Here is a 23311-nt window from a genome sequence, read left to right as displayed (position 1 = left end):
AGTGGTGTACAGTGGAATTACATAGAGTGGAATAGGGTACAGTGGATTAGGGTAGAGTGGGATAGCATATATTGAAGTGGCGTTTCGTAGAGTTGAGGAAACTGTGATAAATTGGAGTATAGTCTTATGCAGTAGAGTGGAGTGCTGTGTTATACAGTGATGGAAACTGTTGTAGAATTGAGTAGAGTGTTATACACGTAGAGTGTATGGGCATAGAGTTGAGTGTAAATTTGGACAGATGAGTGTACTGGGATAATTGGAGAATATGCTAGTAGGGTGGCATAGAGCATAGTAGAGTTTTGTAGAGTGGAGTTAAATAGAGTGTAGAGAGTACACTGGAGTAGAGTGGAGTAGCGCGGAGTGGCATAAAGTTGAAGATTGTAGAGTGGAATGGCATTGACTGAAGTGGCATACAGTGGAGTGGCATAGAGTGTGGTATAATGTGTTAGCGTAGAATGGAGTGGCGTAAAGTGTAATAGTGTATGGTGTTGTAGTGTACAGTGGAGTAGCATACAGTAAAATGGTTTAGACTGGAGTGGTGTATTGGGGGCGGGGTCGAGTGTAATAGCATACTGTAAAGTGGGATACAGTGCAGTTGGGTAAAGTGGAATACCATACAGTAAAGGGGCAAAGATTGAAGTTGCATACAGTGGAATAGTGTAGAGTGGCGTACACAGGAGTGACATGGAGTAGAATAGTGTAGAGTGGACTAGCATAGAGTAGAAAAGGAAAGAGTGGAGTGGAATTCAGTAGAGTGGTGTAAACTGGAGTAATGCACAGTGGAGTTGGGTAGATGAAGTAACATATAGTGGAGTCATGAAGAGTGGAGCAGTGTCCAATGGACTAGCATAGAATGGAGTGGCATGGAGTGGAGTGGAGTACAGTTGAGTGGTGTAGAGTAGTATAGCCTAGAGTGGAATAGTGTAGAGCAGCGTTGTATACAGTGCAGTGGTTTACACTGGAGTGGTGTAGAGTGGAGTAGGATAACGTGAAGAAGCACATAGTGAAGTGCATAGAGAGGAGTAGCATTACATGTACTAGGGTAGAATGGAGTTGTGTAGAGTAGGGTGGTGTGCCAGGGGCATTCCAGAACATAAACTGCCTAGCCACTAAGGCACATAAGGTATGTTTTAATCCTAACAGGACTTCTAGTAACAGGTGAAAAATATTCTGTAACCTTCTTACTATTCTTTCATGCCTTTCATTTCATGCATGGGAAGAAGCCATTCTTTGGCCCAGTACTTTTCTTCTTACAAATATCACTGACACTAAGGGGGTTATTCTAACTTTGGAGGAGGTGTTAATCCGTCCCAAAAGTGATGGAAAAGTGACGGATTTACCACCAGCCGTATTACGAGTCCATTATATCCTATGGAACTCGTAATACGGCTGGTGGTATATCCGTCACTTTACCGTCACTTTTGGGACGGATTAACACTCCTCCAAAGTTAGAATAACCCCCTAAGTCTGTCATTCATGGTAACCACCCTCTTAAATGTTACTCTAGGGGTGTCATCAATATATCCAGAAAGTGTATTCTCACTTAGCAAGATAGGCCAATGTTTTCGTAAAATGCAACTGATATCATGAGATTTATCTGAAAAAGTAGTTATAAATCAACACTTAGGAACACCCTTTGTATCCAACCTTTTTGGGATCAGTAAATCTTCTCTTTTTTGTGACCTAGCCTTTTGTAGTGCTGATTCCACAATTGCTGGTTTAGATCCTCTCTGCCTAAACCTATGATACATTACTTTGCATTCATCTTGAAATGTATCTTCTGTGTAGCAATTTCTCATTGCCCTAAGAAATTCCCCATATGTGACACTACGTATCAGAATTTTAGATTGGCTATTTGAAGAATACAACACTGTATTACCTGCAATTGCCTTTCTATGCAGTTTTGTTATTATTTTCATATGCCTGAATTTAACTTTTTCATTAACAAATTCCACACTCACTGTATCTCTGTGTGCTGTTAAAGCTGCATTGTGTAGAGTTTTGTTCATTTGTTGGACAAGTGTTTTAGCTTCCTCACATGTTTCTCTCCTGGTGAGAGATGTGTCTCAACCATAAAAAAAACCCTAGAGCAAACATTCTTCTGGGGCCTGGGCAACCTGTTGATTTATATATATATATATATATACATATATATATATATATATTTAGATATACATACACCCTTTGAGGATTAGATTGCAGCATAAATTATGCAAAACAGAAGAGAACTCTGGGTAGTTCCCAAGTTTATGCGGAGAGCAGCTTCATTAAGGAGCACCTTGCAACACCCGCGGCACTCTCGATTTGGTCACCACAAATGTCTGTTTTTCTAGCAAAATTTGTAAGCATAGTATTGGCACAGTGCCATCCATGTTGAGCTAAAAAATGACAAAGTCTTTTACCAAAAGAACTCACAAAGGAAACAAAAGTTAACAAATGAGGATATAGGAAAGGTGACAGACAAACCCTACATTTAATTGTTTGGGCTGAGATAGCTGATGGCGTCTTCAATGCTAATCTTACAAAAGTTTTGTAATAAGATGGTGTGGTCAGTAGTACCAAATGTGGTGGAAAGGTGAAAGGCCTAAAAGTATCAGAACTAATTCTATTAGGCAGCTTACCCTTAACCCCCAGGGTGCCCAGAACGAGCTGGTCTCGCCCTCGGCCACGGCGCTCCGGTGCCATGGACGAGACCAGCTCGACCAGCTCGACCAGCTCGACCAGCTTGTCCTGCTATGGGCCCTCGGAGGGAACGCTAGCACTCCCCCCAAGGGGCTGGCACCCCCTCCCCTGTGCAGGGATTGAAGGAGAATCGCTTCCCCTTACACCCCGCCCCTCCCATGGCATCAGAAACCACTAGACACCAGGGATTTTTTTTTATCAGTTCCAGGTGAGGGGAGCGACTCCTTAGGCAAGGGTCAATCCTGGGGGGGGGGTTGGGCGGGGATTGGTTTCAGGCAGTTTCTGCCCTCCTTGGGGGCAGATCGGCCTATTTCTATTAGGCTGATCTGCCTCCGTGGGGGGCAGAATCCCCTTAGGCACCAGGGATTGGTGTGTGTGTGTACGTGTGTGTTTTGTTTGGGGGACAGCCCCTTGGGCAAGGGTCGCTCCCCATGGGGGCACATTACTGTTGGCCATATCTGCCCCCATTGGGGGCAGGTTGGCCTTTTTTAAGAAGACCCATCTGCCCTCCAGGGGGGCAGAAAGCCCACCAGGGAAGATTTTTGTTTTAAAAAAAGAGGGAGGGGGTATGGTGTCAGAAGATTACAAATTAAATCAAACTTCTACAGGAGCAGATTCCTTTTACCCAACTCCCTCCAACAGATGCATGCTCAGACTTTAACTGATTATCTAAGCCCTACATCCGCTAGGAGGAAAGGGGAGTGGGAATAGAAAAAGAGAGAACATCTCCAGATCCAGTTCCAGCCTGTATTTCCTACTTGAAGATAGGAAATTCAGTGTGTGCCTCTGTAACCTGCACCTTTCTTCTTATTGGGATTTCTTTAAAGGAAGGACCTGCGGTCTGGTGATAAGAGCATAGATTAGTACATTCCTACTGTGCATTCAACTGTTCAGCCATTCACATTCACCCAATTCTATCATTCTCCTAACCTGGATCTTTTAAGAGGCTAGCCTCTCTCTAAGAGAACATTGCTAACTTAATATCTTCTTTTCTCCAGGAGTCAAAGGTTTCTAAGGTTCTCTGAAGAACAGTTCAAAAGTTCACAAATATACAAACTACTAATGTTTTTTACAGGAAATGAAAACTCCTTCTTAAGGTTCAGTTTTCTCAATCACAGTCTCTAGGAATTAGTCTAAGCACTGAGGTTTGTCTCTAAGACTGTCAAGTCTGCAAAGCAAAGAGTTCTGGAATATGTATGTACATATATATATTTGCAAGTGTGGAAATCATAAAAAAGGATTCCTAACTGCAGTTGCTTGAAGTTATGTTAAGCCAATACGAATTCTCCTCATAAAGCCGATAGCCAGTTGTTGGAAGAAAGAAAAAAATTCAGCTTCTTCAAAAGGGAAAAAGTAGCTGGTGTGCACACCATAACAAGAAAAATAATTAATTACTCAAAACTGGAAGAATTCTCTATAAAACAAAGCCCCTCAGGAACCCTGCTCATTCTCCTCAGGATGACAGTTGAAGTGCAGGGCTCTCAGAGAGAAACCACTGACGGGAAGCGTGAGCATGAGATTAAGGTAGAAACACTAGAGCGCTGACCTCACAAGGATTTGCCGCCACCATCTTGAGTGGCAGTCAACCCTCAAGAAGCTAGTTCTAAGAACAGCCTCCGCAAGAGCCACCGGGAGTGAGGAGGCCGCTGCAACCAATGTGGGTACAAAGTTTACCCCCCTCCAAAGAACTCCCGCCCACAGAAGGTTTGTTGGGGAAAGTGTTGTGAACTTTTTTTATCAACCTTGGAGCATGCACATTTTGTAAGGCTTCCCAGGACCTTTCTTCTGGGCCAAAACCTATCCAATCAATGAGGTAATATAATGTTCCTTTTTTAAACTTTGATTTTAAAATTCTATTCACTTCATATTCTAAATTTGAATCTACTTGGATAGGATCGGCAGGGTTGGTTGTCCTAACATTGGAAGGGCTTCTTTTAAGTAGCAAAACATGGAATACTGGATGAACTTTAATCTGAGGGGGCAAGGCGAGTTTGACTGTTACTGGATTTACAATTTTCTTTATTTTAAAGGGTCCTACATATCTAGGCTGGAATGTTTGGTTCCTTCTCACCCTCAAAATAACCAGGGTTGCCTCTCCTCTTTTTGTGAGCACGTTTCTTGTAAGAGACCTTTGCCTTGGTCAAGTGTTCTCTAGTGGATTGGTAGGTCTTTTGAATTTTCTCGTGAATTCATTCGCCGCGGGTACCAAGCCTCCCGACCTTCCTAAGATATTGTTTGGGTGCCTACCAGAGTTCAGATAGAAAGGAGAATAACCAGAGGAGGCATGAATAGCATTGTTGTATGCAAATTCTGCTGTCCAAATGAAATCTGGGCAATCATTATCTTGGTCCAGGAGATATAAGCGTAGGTACTGCCCTACCTCCTGGGTAACTCTTTCTGTCTGTCCATCCGTTTCCGGATGATAACTGGTAGAATAACGTGAGTCTATTCCAAGTTGTTTCATAAAGGCCCTCCAGAATTGGGAAACAAATTGGGGACCTCAATCTGAGATTACAACCACCGGAATGCCATGAGCTCTCCCTATGTGCTGTGAAAATAACTGTGCTGACTGAGAGGCTCAAGAAACCTTCTTCAGAGGGATAAAATGACTCATTTTAGAAAAGATATCTACAAAAACGAGGATTTTGTCAAAACCCTGACATAAAGGTAAATCTACAATCAAATCCATAGTAATGGTGTGCCACGGATATGGTGCAATGGGAAGAGGCTGAAACTCGCCTTCAGGAGCTAATCGTGTTGTCTTTTCCCAAATGCACTTATCACAGGTTTGTACGTATTGTCTTATTTGAGGGATCATGGCAGGCCACCAAAAATACCTCTTAATTAATTCCGTAGTCTTCAAAATTCCTTTATGGCCAGCTAAAGGATCGTCATGACAAGCTTGTAGCACTAGTTCTTGAAACTCACGAGTTGGCAAATAGAAACCATTTTCAACAAAAGAAATATTTTCTAAAACCCTTCTTCCTTCTTCCTTCTTTTGTGTTGTCCCAATATGAAATTTCTTGGTCAGATATGGAGTCCTGAACCTTCCTTTTTATTTTGGAAAATTGTAAGGTACAAACAAACTTGTGTGCTGGAATAATTAGAATCTTTTCAGCTTCTTTGGCTCCAGGTATATTATTCATTCTTGATAACGCATCTGCCTTACCTTTGGCAGAACCAGGTCAATACGTAATGTTAAAATTTAAATCTTCAAAGTACAAGGACCATGTCAATTGCCTTGGAGTTATTGTCTTAGCAGACTTTAAAAACTGAAGATTTTCATGATTGGTGAACACAGTGACACATGACGAGCCACTAATAAATAATGGCGCCATTCCTGAAAGGCATCCTTCACTGCCAATAGCTCTTTGTCAGCAATTGGATAATTTCTTTCAGGAGAAGTTAATTTCCTGGATTGAAATGCAACTGGGAGAAGCTGATCTGTGTCCTTGTGCCTCTGAGACAATACACCACCAATCGCTTGGTCGGAGGCATCAGCTTCCACAAAAAATGGCTCCTCAGGGTTTGCATGGAGAGGAACTCAAAAGATTCTTCATCATCAGTTGACCAATGGAAGGGTACTCCTTTTCTGAAAAGGTTTGTAATGGGGACCACCTTTTAAGAAAATTCTTTAATAAATCGGCGGTAGAAATTGGCAAAGCCAATAAAACCTTGCACCTCCTTCACCGTTTTAGGAGAAAGTCAATCCAGGATTGTTTGAATTGTAGCAGGATCCATGGAAAGTCGATTTTCCGAGAAGAAGAATCCCAAGAATTCTACTTCCTTCGCATGAAAGGCACACTTTTTCAACTTCGCATGTAGGTTATTTTCCAACAATTTCTTTAGAACTGCTCTCATGTGATCTAGATGGTTTCGCAAATTCTGGGAGAAGATTAAAATATCATCAATGTAGACTTCTACGAATTGATCTAAAAACTCTCTCAGAACATCGTTCATAAAGTGCTGGAAAGCGGCCGGCGGGTTACATAGCCCATAAGGCATCACTTGGTACTCATGTAGGCCAAACCGGGTGCAGAAGGCCATTTTCCATTTGTCTCCCTTAGCAACTTGAATTAAATGGTACGCTTCACGAAGATCTAGTTTGGAGTAGATTTGTGCGTCTTTTACCTGATCTAGCAGTACTGAAATCAAGGGTAGGGGATATCGATTCTTCACTGTAACTTGATTTAAAGCTCTATAGTTGATACAAGTTCGTAACTCTTCATTCTTCTTCTTTGGGGCGAAAAAAAGGGGGGAAAAGACTGGGGATTGAGAGGGATGAATAAACCAGTTCGCCAAATATTTTGCCAAATATTATTTTCAGAACTTGTTCTCCTTTTCAGTAAGGGCATAGATTCTCCTGCAAGGTAGATTCACACCTGGCTCAAGTGTGATCCTGCAATCAGAAGATCTGTGGGGAGGTAGCTTCTCTGCCTCTACTTGGACAAACACTGCAGAAAATTCTTTATATTCGGGGGAATTACAACCTTTTCCAGTGCACAAAACACATTGGATTTAGAAGCTAAAATGTGAGCGGGAGATGGTGCACTACTTATCTCTTGTGGACCATAACAGTGCTTCCGACAGTAACTTGAATTTAATTGAACAGTTCTTTTTTCCCAATTAATTTCAGGGTTGTGTTCCGTAAGCCACGGTAAGTTCAAGATCAGCTGAAATTGAGGAGCATCTATGAGATTGAAAGATACCTTTTCTTGGTCTCCTAGATGATCTTTCAGAACTATAAGGTTCAGTTTCCTGAAGACAAGTTTGTTCCATCCACCACAGAAACCGGTTCTGCTATTCTCTTGTTTACAAAATGTATTCCCATTTTTGTGGCATACTGGATGTCGCAGAAATTTCCCGTAGCTCCTGAGTCAATCATCACTGAAAGCTCCTGCAGCTTCTTTTCTCTGAAGACGAGGTCAAAAGAGATAGTAAGATGAGGGGAAGCAGACTGTAAGGTGTTTGCCACTAATTGGGATTCAGGGGCTGGTTGGTGTTGTAAGTCAACCAGGGCTACTCTCTTGGTAGAATGAGTTTTCTCTTTTCCTGAATTATCTTGTTTAGGCTTCTTTGGGCATTCTCTTACAAAATGTCCATACAACCCACGATAGAGACATAGACCCCTATTAAGACAATGGCAGTAAAAACCGCCTACCGCCGCGGCGACGGCCGCCAAAAGACCGTCACCACGTCTACCATACGTCAGCCATAATATGACCACAGCCGGAAATCCAGCTGTGGTCATACTGGCGGATGGCTGTATGGTGGCGCTGCTACCACCAGCAGCGCCACGCCAGTAGACCGCCGCCAGTTGTATTATGAAAATACTACCCTGTTGTTCTGCTGGCGGGTGCTGCTGACAGTAGCAGCGCCCCATCCTGTCCCCTGCCAGAAGACCCCCTGGATCCAGGTAAATCGGGTTCTGGACATGGGAGGTGGGCGGAGGGTGTTGTGTGTGTGGTGTGTACATTTATGTGTGAGTGCGTGCATGAATGCGGGTGTGTATGGTTTAGTGTTGTTTGCGTTTGTGTATGAAGGTGTGTGACTGCGTGTATGAAGGTGTATGAGTGCGTTTATGTATGGAAATGTGAATGCGTGTCTGCATGTATGTTTTGATGTGTGTGCGGATGTGTGCGTGAATGAATGAATGCATGCATGTATGGATGTGTGGAATAGGTTGTGTCAGCGTGTGTGTGTATAGGGGTGCATGGATGTAGGGGGCTTGGGGGTGTCTGGGGAGTGTAGGGGGGCCTCCTGTCACTGATAGGGCCTACCGCATGGTTTTTGTGGCGTTACAAACGCCACGGAAGCCATGGCAGTAGGCAGGGTAGTAATCCCTCCAAAGGCACAATAGTGGCCACGGGGGGAGGGGCGTGGCTAACCCAGCCAAGATGTCGGGCGCATAATCTAATGGCTCCGACTGGGCCTGCCACGAGATCCTGTCATACAGTTCTCCCTGGGGTCCAGCAGGACAATCTACACAGACCGGGATGGCCTGACCCGGCGGGAAGCGGCGGAACCAGAATTTGGTCCCCCGGAGCACCCCTGCGCGATGCAGAGGGAGCGGCCTCGGCGTGCGCCAGAGCTCGGCCCTGAAGCCGGGAGCTTGAGTTGAGTGGCATCGCCGGAGGAGGCAGTGAGAGGTCGCAGGCTGCAGCGGACTGAGGGCGGGCACTGGTGAGGCCTGGGGCTGCACTGGGGAGACACCCAGGGGCCCCTCCTGACTCCGGCCATCAGTGGGACTGACCCCCCACCTTGAGGATCGGGGGCTGCGGTCGGAGTTCCGATCCCCGCACGCACCAAGCAAGAAGGCGGCGGCCGGGGAGCAGGGTCCTGGACGTGGGACCCGGGTGGCGCCCTGCACTGGGCAAGAGATTCTCCGGGCCCCTGGGCGGGAATGGCAGAACAGGGGGGCACCCCATAGTGTAAAAGGACCCGCTGCTGGGCCCTACTTGCCATCTGGTGAAGCGGGTCTGCTGCGGCCTGTTGGTGGATGCGCCTGGCACCAGAGAGAGCAACGAAGGCCCCAGGAGCAGATGAGGATCCGAGGGGAGCAATGAGAGGCGGGCAGACTTGGCCTGGGCACTGAGGAGACACCTCAGGACATCGGTCCTCTCACGTGGACTTCTGGCGCACCGCAGCAACGCTGCAGTCACGAACTGGAGGGGGTGCTAGCGGCTGATCCTCAAACAACTTGAGCTGGCACACTGAGGGGGCAGAGAGCATCCCACCCAGTGGGCACTGGTGGGGGGAGCACCCATTGGACAAGGGAACGGTCGTCACGACATAGCAGGACCTACTGGAATGAGTTACGAACGTAGCCAGCAAGGGTCAGAACCAACAAAGAGAGAGGCCCCATCCCAGCGGGGCACTTAGATCACAGAGTAGCGCACCACAGATGTCATCCAGGAACCGGAACAAACACAACATGATGAGCCGCAGACCTCCAGCCTAACGCGGCGGGGAGCACCCCAGAGACCTCACCCACCCAACAGTGATACTAGGTGCCATTGAGGATACCAAAGCAACCCTATAACGCGATATCAACCAGGTGGCAATAGAGGTGGGCCTTCTTAGGGCAGACCACCAAAAGCTGATGGACAGAGCGCGGGAAGCAGAAACTACACTGAAGGAACTTACTCCGAAACATGAAGATATGGCAGCCACAGTAATCAATCTAACCGACCAAGTCCTGCTCCTAGAGCGACGGGCAGAAGATGCAGAATGGAGAAGCGGCAGTAATAACGTGCAGGTAGTGGGCCTACAGGAAAGAACGGAAGGAACAAGCATGGTAGAGTTCCTAGAGGAGTGGCTGTGCACGGTGGTAGCGCCAGAGAGCCTGACTCAGTTTTTCTCCCTGGAGCGTGCGCACCGGATGCCCTCGAGACCCCTCGAGCCGGGAAGACTGCCCTGGGTGGTGGTGGCCAACCTACTGCACAACAAAGACAGAGATGCCCTGCTCCATCATGCCAGAGAAGCTGGAAACTTCAGGGTAGCAAATGGTGAGGTGACGCTGTTCCCGGATTTCACACTGGAAGTACACACTAGACGGGCCTCCTTCCTGACTGAGAAGAGGGCACTTAGGGAAGAAGGTATCCAGTACTCACTCTTTTTCCCGGCCAAGCTGAGGGTGATTGTCGATGACAAAACTATGTTTTTCCAGGGACCCGAGGAGGCGTGGGAATGGCTAGAGACACGCGGAATAAAAGAAGGGCGCCGAGGCGGGAGCGACCAGGCTGGGCGGAACCGCCATGGGGGACAGAGGAGATAGTGGAACAGACGCCGCCCACGGGTTGAACCAACCAGGGCCCAGAAAGACCTTGCTAATTGAGCGGCTCTGGAGGCAGCAGCATCCATAAGTAAGGAGGTGTCCTCGCGGGACGGTAGTGGGGGAGAATCGGACCGGGCCTCTGTGTCCTTGGCGGGGGGCTTGGGCTGCTCCACGTCTGCTCCGAGGGTGACTCCACAAATGGCAGATGAACTGGGCTGAGCGAATCCCTAGTCTGGACCTGAGGTGAGGAGCACAGCACAAACAGCAGGCCCTGACGGGCATGGAGTCACCACCCCCTACAGGTGTCTTGGCCACTCAGCGTAAGATGGCGATACCAACGCCTAACTTGTTGACTAAGTTGCGCTGTTGCACTCTTTTGTGGGCTACCTACAGTTGGAGAGGTGCCTGGGGATGGGAGGTTGGGAGTTATAGTTTTATGTTTTGATGGTGATGTCGAAGATGAGGGTCACATATATACAAGAAATGCAAGCGAGGGGCGGGGCATGGGGTCTGGGCAGGTGGAGGGGGCATGGTCTGCTGCAGACACATCAATATGGCAGAGTATAATACACTCACATGGAATATAAGGGGGATGGGGTCACCCGCTAAATGACATATAGTGTTAGCCTACTTGAAAAGGCGGGGTGTCCATGTGGCCCTACTACAGGAAACGCACCTCGTTGCAAGTGAAATTGAAAAACTAAGACGTAGATGGAGAGGGCAGGTATTTGCCACCAAATACTCAGCTTACGCCAGAGGAGCTCTGGTATGGGTTAGAGCAGGAGTCCCCTTTGAAGCTACCTCGACTGATATAGACCAGGAGGGCAGATTTGTAACATTGAAGGGGAAGCTACATGGAGCCCCATTGCCCTGACCAGTGTATATGCCCCTAACCAGGATCAGATCCCCTTCATGCAGCGCCTCTCGAGTCACATCACCCACCAACAAGGCGAAGAGCTATTGATTGGGGGGGGGGACTTTAACAGCATAATGGACATAGACCTTGATCGTTCCACTCCCCCGCTGGCAGGCGCAGTAACACACAAAATAGCTAAAGACCTGAGGGATTGGATGAGGGCCTGGGAGCTGGTAGATGTCTGGCGCAACCAACACCCAGAGGAGAGGGATTACTCCTACTACTCATGCCTACACAGGGTCCACACCAGGATAGATAGGATAGTATGCTCGGCCTCTGTAGCGCAGGAAATGACACACTCGAAATATTTAGGATGCACCCTCCCCTGACCATAACCCCCTAATGCTCACATGGAGGGCGATCAATGGTAGACCCCCCATACCAATGTGGAGATTGACCCCGGCAGCGCTGGAAGACCAGGCGTACAGAGAAGCACTCTGCTCTTACCTGACGAACCATATCACTATCAATAAGGGATCCGCGTCGGCTAGACAAGTAGAGTGGATGGCACTTAAGTTGGCGACCAGGGGTCACTGCATGGGACAGACAGTTGGAATCAGACACACACTGGAGCGGGAATTAAATAAGTTAGAGAAGATCATACATGAAGGAGAAAGAGGGGGGAGTAGAGAGGCGACTGAACACAACAGGTACGAGGAAGCAAAGAGGACCCACTCCCAGGTCGAGGAGCAGTTGAGATGCCATAGCATGCAGAGACACTTATCCTCGGTGCAGGCGCAGGAGGGTAGATCGGGCAAGATGTTAGCTTGGCTGGTGAGACTGAGGGGGGGGGACACCTATCATGAGAGTGCGTGATATGAAAGGGGAGAGCAGAAACACACCGGGGGCCATAAATGAAGCCTTTAAGGAGTATTATACCGTCCTCTACAGGAGCCCAGAAGTACCCGGAACAGAGCCATTAGATGCTTATTTGTACCCACTACCCTTGAATAGACTGGAGTATGGGGAGAGGGACAGGTTGGGGGGACCAGTGACTTTAGGGGAAATTCAGGAAGCCATCGTGCAACTAGCGTCAGGGAAGACCACGGGCACGGATGGGTTCCCAATGGATTTCTATAAGAGGTACTCAGCCTTGCTGGCACCCCAGCTTGTGGAAATGTACATGGAGGAGTTCCAACGAGGTCTCCTACCGGACTCAATGAGGGAGGCCCTGGTGGTCCCTCTCCCCAAGCTGGATTCGGGTCACGTGTCTGTGACTGACTTCCGCCCATTATCAATGTTGAACAGTGACTTCAAGATTCTTAGCAAACTTATGGCCAACCGATTGCTTCTACACATATCCAATTTGATCCACGAGGATCAAAACGGGTTTGTACCAGCACGCAATACCTCGCTAAACCTTAGACGCATTTTTGCCATCTTGCACATGCCACATGAGGAAAAGCCCCCTACAGGGATGCTCCTCGCGATCAACTTTGAGAAGGCCTTTGACTCGATTCGATGGGACTATCTGAGGAATGTCATACTTCGGATGGGATTGGGGGAAGGATGGGTGAGATGGGTGGACCTGCTATACGCAGCTCCCCTGGCAAGAGTAAGGACAGGCAGGACGGTGTCGGAGGCTTATCCTATATACAGGGGCACCAGGCGGGGTGCCAATTATCCCCATTGTTATTTGCTTTAGCTATTGAGCCTCTGGTGGCCCGATTACGGACGGAGGGCAGGGGAGTGGAATGGGGACAGGATGAACATATTATCTCAATCTACGCCAATGAAATCCTAATCTACCTAAGGGAGGGTGAATCAGGGCTACCGTGGGCCCTGGTTAATCTGGACCACTTTGTAGGCCTGTCTGGCCTGCGTCTTAATAGGGGCAAGACCTTTGTATTCCCCTTGACAGCAGGAAGTCCGCGCCCCTCATCCTACCAGGAGGACATGGTATGGGCACCACACACCTTCAAGTATTTGGGCATACAGGTGTTCCATGACCTCAGAGACCTGCATGAGGGTAACGTAGGGAGGGCACCCTGTTCGCTTCGGGCATCTGTGGGATTCTGGCGATCTCTCAAACTATCCATAATGGCCAGAGTATCATTATCCAAGATGATTATGCTGCCATGCGTCTTTTATTTCTTTGCCAACTTACCGGTGTTACTCACCTTGACGTGGTTTAGGGAGCTGAACAGCCTTCTCAGGGACCTTATTTGGTACGGTGGTCGCAGACCCACTGTACTCGCGATCATGTGTAGACCGACTAGTGCAGGGGGATTGGGAGCCCCGGATTTTGAATTTTACTATCTGACATGTCAGTTACAGGGATCTCCAGATGGTGCGCTGGGGAGGGTCGCCTAGACAGGTACACTCCGAACAGCGAGAAAGATACAGAGTGGATCATAGCACAAATGATAGGTCGACGAGTGGAAGTGCAGGAAGGGAGTGTCATGATGAAGGTAGCCCTATCGTGCTGGAAGAGATGCTCATGCCGCGTGGGAGTGGGACGACCTTACTCTGCAGCACTCCCTCTGTCGGTGATAACACAGGGTACCAAGGAGGGCGTCTTGCTGGGTTCGGGCCGAGAGTTTGGTCCAAAGCTGGGGTAGAGATTATAGGGGACCTCTTCCGGGGCGGGGTACTGAGGTCCTTCACAGACATGACTGATCAAAAGGGAATTCCAGCTGGACAATTTCTATTACACCAATACCTGTTACATCACATAAAGGAACACTGGGTCACGGTTAATGAGGAACTTGGTCCTGCAACTCCTGCTAACCTCCGGAGTTGATCATCATCTGGTGTCTGGGCTATATAAGGCCCAAAATGACAACACACTTGACCCACTGCAGACACTGAGGGAGACATAAGAAAAGACACGAGGCAGAGATATGTCGGAGGCGGAGTGGAGGAGGGTTCTGGCATACACGCGGGTGGTCTCACGAAATACTCAACTTCGATACATACAGTATAACTACACCCACAGGACGTACCTCACCCCGCTTCGGCTGAACCTCATATACGAGGGTGAGCCCAGGGGGTGCCCCAGATGTGGCGAAAGGGACGCGGATCTGGACCACATGATATGGCACTGCCCGAGCTCCTGCGGAGCTGGAGGGCAGCATTGACTGACCTGGAGGGCCTCTTGGGCGCTACACTGGAGCTGACCCCTTCTGTGTGCCTGCTGGGCTTGTACCCGGGGCCGACCCCTGGGAAAATAGGCAACCGATTTCTAGACCTGGCTTTGGTGTTGTTTAGGAGCCAGATTACACTAGGTTGGAAATCGCCAAGGGCCCCCCCATAGAGGACTGGAGACGGGACCTATCGAAGTGGGCAAAGGCCGAACTGCAGTTATTGCGGCGCGAGGAGGCATGGGGAGTGGGGACTGGGAAGCAGGAACCCCGACAGGAGGGTTGGGGCAGACACAGAACAGGAAGAGAGAGAAACCGAAATAGGAATGACACACTGAACCTTAACATAAAAAGGGATGCCCCGGACTGCCCCCCCTCAAGCGGGCTATGAGTGAAAGGCCCAGAGGAGAAGGCGGGCAGACCTGGAGGGCGCCAGCGGATACAGATACTATAAGGGACGACAGGCGAAGGGAGCACCCCAGTCCCCCTGGGGACGCCGCCGTTCAAGAGGAAAATTGTAGAGGTAGCAAGTAGACCTGACGCTCCACCTGGTGGAGGACCCCTGGCTCGCACCCATATAACCAGTAGTCAGTACTCACCCTCTCTGCGATACACCATCATGTATATAGTTGGTTTAGCTTTAAGCACAGGAATGGTATGTGGTCAAGAGAACGATAGCAAGATGCATGACACAGGAACATGCACAATCAATACGCAGATCAGGCACAGAGCCGGGACCATACAGAAGCTGGGCATCAGCTTTGAGTAGGAACTCAGCGAACGACATGTTAGAGATTACTCCTGGAAATTGTTGTGGCTTGTATTATGGCAAGAATAAGTGTATGTTAATACAATAAACAGAATTGATTATGTACACCTATAAAATGTTAATGAAAACAATAAAAAAAATATATAGTGGCCGCGGTGGCTGCTACTGCCATGGCAGTCGGAGTGGTACATTGGCAGGTTGGCTTCAGCCAACACTCCCATCTAACCCTCCAATGTCAAAATGTGGAGGTAAGTACCGCTAGCCTGTTGGCGGTACTACCACCACACATTAACATCAACTGCCGGGTTCATAATGACCACCCATAGATTCTTAGATCTTCGCCTGTCCATTTCCTCTTAAGACAGGGGACCTCTAACCCTTCCGATTTGCATTGGCTCTTCCGAAGAGTGTGTCTCTGAGGTCTTGATATTTTCCACTTTACTCCTATTGAAACGTGGTGGGACAGGATGAAATCCTCTCTTGCGTTCAGCTTTTCTTTCAAACTAGATCCATTAATTTTGACACATCAGTAGGTCGATCTGAAATTTGGGCTAGCGCATCTTTTAGTTCTTCTCGTAAACATCAGTAAAGAAATGCAGCTCTTTGCTCTCAGGCCAACCAGTCTGCCCAATTAATTTGTTGAATTGGGCCAGAGAAGAGATCAAATCCCTATTACCTTGTTTTAAGTTTAGTAATTCATTATCTGTGGCTTGGGAAATTGTTCCGCCGTATAAGATTCAAAGGAATTAAGTTTTAAAGGCTTCAAAATCATACAATATAGAGTCATTTCGTGACACCATGAAGCCGCATCTCCCCTCAAAAAAACCAAAATGAACTCTGTTTTTGACTGATCCTCTGTAAAAAATAACGGGACAACAAAGGAAGTGTAAGGAGCATTGGGTTAAAAATATCTGCGCCTTGTAAGGAACTCCACTAAAACATTCAGGTGGGGCCAGGGGAATGATAGGGGAGATGGAATGAATGACTTGTGTGGATATTTCTGAGGTATAGGTAGGGAAGGTTTTACCTGAAACCCCATTAGTCCCTGCAGTATTTCCAGAAGTGAAGTTATTTAATTTGTCCATGAGCTGTTGGGTCTCAACATGGGATCTTTTTATTTCCTCTCTCAAGTATTTGTTTTCATCTAGGGTAAGGGTTAACTGTTTTTACATTTCGTCCATAAGTGCCGCCATTTTGCTTGGGTAGAAATAAGTATTTTTAGGCACTTCAACCTGTCAGAAGATTACACATTAAATCAAACTTCCACAGGAGCAGATGCCTTTTACCCAACTCCCTCCAACAGATGCGTGCTCAGACTTTAACTGATTATCTGAACCCTGCATCTGCTAGGGAGAAAGGGGAATGGGAATAGAAAAAGAGAGACCACCTCCAGATCCAGTTCCAGCCTGTGTTTCCACTTGAAGATAAGATATTCAGTGTGAGCCTCTGTAACCTGCACCTTTCTTCTTATTGGGATTTCTTTAAAGGAAGGACCTGCAGTCGGGTCATAAGAGCATAGATAAGTACATTCCTACTGTGCATTCAACTGTTCAGCCATTCACATTCACCCAATTCTATCGTTCTCCTAACCTGGATCTGGAGACTAGTGTCTCTCTAAGAGAACAATGTTAACTTAATATCTTCTTTTCTCCAGGAATCAGTGGTTTCTCTGGAGAACAGTTCAAAGATTCACAAATATACAATATACTAATGTCTTTTACAGGAAACGAAAACTCCTTCTCAAGGTTCAGTTTTCTCAATCACAGTCTCTAGGAATTTGTCTGAGCACTGAGGTTTGTCTCAAAGACTGGCAAGTCTGCAAAGCGAAGAGTTTTTGAATATATATGTACATATATATATACTGGAAAGTCTGGAAATCATAAAAAAGGATTCCTTACTGCAGTTGCTTGAAGTTCTGTTAAGCAAAAACAAATTCTCCTCATAAAGACGATAGCCAGTTGTTGGAAGAAGGAAAAAAAATCAGCTTCTTCAAAAGGGAAAAAGTAGCTGGTGTGCACACCGTACCAAGAAAGAATAATGAATTACTCGAAACTGGAAGAATTCTCTATGAAACGAAGTGCCTCAGGATCCCTGCTCATTCTCCTCAGGATGACAGTTGAAGTGCAGGGCTCCCAGAGAGAAACAGTTGGAGGGAAGCTTCAGCATGAGACTAAGGTAGCAACACTAGAGCACTGACCTCACAAGGATTTGCGGCCACCATCTTGAGTGGTAGTTAAACCTCAAGAAGCTAGTTCTAAGAAAAGCCTCTGCAAGAGCCACCGGGAGTGATGACGCCGCTGTAACAAACGTGGGTATAAGGAAAAGGGGAATCGCTTTTGCTGAGGGAAGAACATAACAGCGCTGGCAATAGTTTCCCTGACATATGGCCATACCCCCACCTCAAAAAATGGGGCAAAAATTGTTCTACCCACCGGTGGGCAGATGGGCCAATTACCCCTGATCCACTCTCCCTGTGTGTGTGTGGGGGGTGGGGGGCAGAAAGCCTACTGGATGCCAGGGAATTTAAAAAAATAAAAAATAGTGGGGAGGTGGCTACCAACCGGTATGGGCATGGTTATGCCCCGACCTCAACTGAAGGGGGTAACAGTCTTTCAGCTCTCCCCTGCACACTGAAACACCTTATCCCACGGCAAGCAAGAGGACATTTGATTATTTTGGATTTTGGTTTCACATTTGGGCCATGACAGCTTGTCTAACTCTCACTTGGAAATGGTGAGGGCTACACTTTTTGGACTTTGGAACGCTGCCATATAGAAAAATCCACAAAACCTAGACACACCTGAAAACTAAACATCTGGGTGAGCCCTGGGTGGTGTGCTTCACATTCACCCCGCACCATTTTCTTACCGACAATGCCCTGCAAACCTCCAACTTTGCTGGAAATCACACATTTTCCCCACATTTTTTGTGATGGAACCTTCCGGAATCTGCAGGAATCCACATATTTCCTACCACCAGGCATTGTCGCATCTATACCGATAAAAATTCTGCCCCACTTGTCAGCCTAAAAATGTTTTAGACCTACCCACACAAGTGAGGTACCATTTTGTATCAGGAGACTTGGGGGAATGCTGGGTGGAAGGAAATTTGTGTCTACTCTCAGATTCCAGAACTTTCTGCCACCAAAATGTGAGGAAAAAGTGTTTTTTGGCCAAATGTTGAGGTTTGCAAAGGATTCTGCGTAACATACCTTGTGAGAGCCCCACAGGTCACCCCATCCTGGATTCCTCTAGGTGTCCAGTTTTCAAAAAGGCACAGGTTTGGTAGGTTTCCCTAGGTTCCAGCTGAGTTGGAGACCAAAATCTACAGCTAGGCACTTTGAAAAAAAACAGCTGTTTTCTTTGAGAAAATGTGATGTGTCCATGTTGTGTTTTGGGACATTTCCTGTCACTAGGTCTACCCACACAAATGAGGTACCATTTTTATCGGGAGACTTGGGGGAGCGCTGGGGGGAAGGACATTTTTGGCTCCTCTCAGATAACAGAACTTTCTGTCACCGAAATGTGAGGAAAAAATGTATTTTTGGTGAAATTTTGAGGTTTGCAAAGGATTCTCGGTAACAGAACCTGGTGAGAGCCCCACAAGTCACACCATCTTGAATTCCCCTAGATGTCTAGTTTTCAAAAATGCACAGGATTGGTAGGTGTTCCTAGGTGCCGGCTGATCTAGAGATCAAAATCCACAGCGAGGCACGTTTTCTAAAAAACGTCAGTTTTCAATGTAAAAATGTGATGTGTCCATGTTGCTTTTCCTGTCACAGGCAATAGGCCTACCCATGCAAGTGGGTAGCATTTTTATCGGGAGACTTGGGGGAACACAGAACAGCTGTTATTGCCCCTTCTCTTTCTCTACGTTTTTTCCTTTCAAATGTAAAATGACTATTTGAGAAATGCCCTGTAATTCACATGCTAGTATGGGGACCCCGGAATTCAGAGATGTGCAAATAACCACTGCTTCTCAACACCTTATCTTGTGCCCACAACGGAAATACAAAGGTTTCCTTGTTACCTATTTTTCACTCATACAAGGAAAACCCATTGCAAGGTCCAGCTCCTTCATTGGCTCTGGGAACCTAGGGTTCATGTTAAGCCTACAAGCCCTATATATCCCCGCAACCAGAAGAGTCTAGCAGACGAAACAGTATATTGGTTTCACAAATCGAACATCGAAGAAAAAAATTACAGTGTAAAACGTGGAGAAAATTGCTGCTTTTTTCAGCTCAATTTCAATATTTTGTTTTTTATTTCAGCTGTTATTTTCTGTAGGGAAACCTTGTAGGATCTACACAAATGACCGCTTGCTGAATTCTGAATGTTGTCTACTTTGTAGAAATGTTTAGTTCTTCGGGATCCAACATTGGTTTCATACCCATTTCTCTCACTAACTGGAAGGAGGCTAAAAGCACAAACAATAGTAAAAATGGGGTATGTCCCAGTAAAATGCCAAAATTGTGTTGAAAAATTTGGTTTTCTGATTCAAGTCTGCCTGTTCCTGAAAGCTGGGAGGATAGTGATTTTAGCACCGTAACCCCTTTGTTGATGCTATTTTCAGGGAAAATAATCACAAGCCTTCTTCTGCAGCCCTTTTTTCCCATTTGTTTAAAAAAACTAAATTTTTGCTGTATTTTGGCTAATTTCTTGGTCTCCTTAAGGGAAACCCACAAACTCTGGGTACCTCTAGAATGCCTAGGATGTTGGAAAAGAAGGACGCAAATTTGGCGAGGGAAGCTTATGTGGACAAAAGGTTATGAGGGCCTAAGCGCGAACTGCCCTAAATAGCCAAAAAAAGGTCTGCGACCTGAGGGGGAAAAGGCCTGGCAGCAAAGGGGTTCAATTGAATAACTGTCCACTGCAAGGTAAACAAGTTCAAATATAAAGATTTGTGTGACTGATAAAAACATGAGGAAAATAATACTAAAATATATATTCTTCCATTTCCAGGACATGATCCATTTTCAAGAGAAATGTGAAACAAACATTACTTACATTTCTGAGACAATGATTTGGATACTAGAGATTCAAAGCCTGTGAATTAATGACATCATGATTAACCAAAAATCACAATGAATTGTGGTCTGATGGGCAGGCACATGCTGTGGTATATACTGTAGTCAAATATATTAACAAAATGCAATAGAAGTTTCAACTTGTCTGTAAACACAATAGTTATTTGTCTTGTCAATTGCCTTTTCTGCCTGCAGGATCATGTTTCTCTGCTTTTATTGTACTGGTTCATTATTTTTTCGAGCAGTTGAGATATTTTGGTTTCTCTGTAGAAGTGTAACATAACACAATTTGCAAGCACATCATTGCTCTAGTCGAATGCCCGTCTAGACTTTTACATTACAACATAGCGTTAAGGCTGCAAGAACTAATACATATAAGCAACTGTACTTTTTAGCACCATGTAGGTGTATGAATGTAATTTAACAAGTTTTTAAAAATATGATATATGATATTGGAAATTTCTAGTCTTCTATTTTAAAGAGACCTGATAATTAAGGTGCAGTAAAATTACACACGATTTGTTCATGTAAACGTATACGTCTGTAGGTAGGATAAAGGTGTCATTTACCTTGGTGTTGCCACCTTTTTCATTCATAGGCTTCCATCATCGTATTCCTAGGTTTCTACGACGAGGTAGCGATAGACAGGGGAGATGTACTCCTTGTTTCGGAGGAGTGAACAGAATCTGATCTCAAATGTATGCTGCAACCCCCATCCTAATGTTTAACGTGCCTCACCCATTTGATCCCCTACCAGTCCAGATTTACATACTATCATCTGATTTATTGTTATTTGCGTTCATTAAGGTGAAAATAAAGTATTCGTCTTGTCCTTTGCTCGACGTGTGGAAAGCCTGTTCTTATCCATTGGACCAAATCAATCTAATTTACATTTGTAAGTGACGCTTTACATTACAATATCAGAATTGAGGTCAAATAAAAAAATTAAGAACTGAGAGAAAGGCTAATATACATCACTAAAAAACAATGTTTAAAAGGACGTTATAGTTAGGAGAAAACGTCAGTTAAAACCTAACCCTTTTAAAAGTAAAAAAACACAGAAATATACCAGTTATAATTATCCTAAATAACGATACCTTGAAGCCTAAAGTAATTTTAACTTGCACACCTGCCATGTGCAGTCTTGTTATCTATCAATGATGCTAATTTAGATGCTGCAGTGCTGCTATCAATAATGTTATAGAACAGGTCATGAGTGAGATAATATTGAAGGTAATTAGCAGTGCATGGCAAGGGAGCCAGTTATGGTTACTTTAAGGCACGAGTTATAGTTACTTGATAAAACTATAACTGGTGAACATCAATGGTTTTGTTAATTTAAAACCGTATTTTTTAACTAACGTTTTCACGTAACTATAACGTCCCTTTAACCATTGTTTATTACAGGGAATTTCTACCTTTTTTTAGTGGGAAGTGACATAGAAACACAATTCCAAACTATAATATAACTGTAACCTTTTTGTTTTTCAGTGAATTTTTTTGGCTCATTTTAAAGTCAAGTAATATGTCCCATGCACAGTGTGGGGTTGAGTGCAGACCTGCACCCAACGCCACCAGCGCCCAAACCCCGGCTGCACCCAGTGTTCGACTGAGATTTTATCAGTGATACCACAAATGATGCCATAGAACATGTTATGAGTGATGTAATCACATCACTTTAACCTTTGTTTCTTTAAATGACTTTCTCCATTTTTTGTAATGTAAGGTAAAATATAATAACAATTCATAACTCTAACGTCATAACTAAAGTGTTATAACATGTACTGGCTTCACTTTTATCTTAGATGACAGGTGTGCATAGCAGGATGTGAAGAGAGACTGGGGTCTACTCTGAGTCCTCTCTCTAGGATGACGGGTGTGTGTAGGACTAAACCTAAGAGGATTGAAAGCACTGCTTTCAGAAATATTCAGGTCTCTTTGATTTAATTTTAATAACAAACCTGCACTGAAGAAAAACATAACTGAAAAGATTCTGACAGCCTGGAACCATTTGCCTTACCCTGGCAGAATCAATTTGTACCTCAACTGAACAGAATTTTAGAAGAACAATTCTAATACAGCTTTTATCACATGTAGAGGCAACACTCATTATACTCTAACCTGACTCACTGAAAAGAGTCCTATCACATTTTGAAGGTCTGAAAGAGCTTGGCTCAATCAACGGTGCAATCTAAGAACTCTACCAGCTCTACCTGCACACCTTCATCTGCTTCATTACCAATTGCTTCAAGACAGCAATATATCTGACAAGCTCGGTCAACATTTCTGGGGTCTTCTCAATAGCTGCAATAGTGACATCAGCAGGTTCAACATTAACAAGTGCAAGAAGGGCAATAACAGATAACAAGCCATCTGTTGCTAGAGGCCTATTAGAAAGTAAAGTAAAGGAGTCATTTGTATTCCACAAGTAATAATCACCATTCAGTTAGGGCCAGGAACAAGTTTCCATAATTTAAACCTGGGCTCAACCACTGGTAGCTGTGACACACAGCAGACAGACTTAACGGAGAGAAAATTTGTAAAGCAATTAGAAACACTAAATACATAAAAAGTCAAAAACACAACACAATGAAAATCCCTCTCAATTCAGAAACATGACTTAAAAAATCCAAAAATGCAATAAAGGGAACAGAAGATATGACTTTTAGAAAATGTAATGAAATATATCACCAAAAAACACTAAGCACCAAAGACAATTTATATTCATAAGAGGCCAGGACTTAGGCATGATGTCATGCCATCTGCGGTGCAATGCAGGCCGGGCACTTATACCAGGTCTGAGATTTTACCCTGGGGCTCAATCTCTGAAATGGAAGTCAAACATTTCCAGTGGCATAAGATTGCATGGTGTATCAAAGGAAGTCCCTTCAAAGTCAGAAAGATGATAAATGAGGTCCCATTGAAGTTGTTGGTTTAAATGGAAAGCTCAGAGTGGGAACGTTTGAATTTCACGCAAAGGGAAGTCCTTGTGTCCACTCAATGCATTTGGAGCCTTGGCAAGGTCAAGATTTTCACTTTTGGATGCAGTCTCTTTTTT

The sequence above is a fragment of the Pleurodeles waltl genome, chromosome 3_1, assembly GCF_031143425.1.
Source record: "Pleurodeles waltl isolate 20211129_DDA chromosome 3_1, aPleWal1.hap1.20221129, whole genome shotgun sequence".
NCBI lineage: Eukaryota > Metazoa > Chordata > Amphibia > Caudata > Salamandridae > Pleurodeles > Pleurodeles waltl.
The sequence above is the reverse complement of the archived record's forward strand: the minus strand, read 5'-3'. Positions refer to the sequence as shown.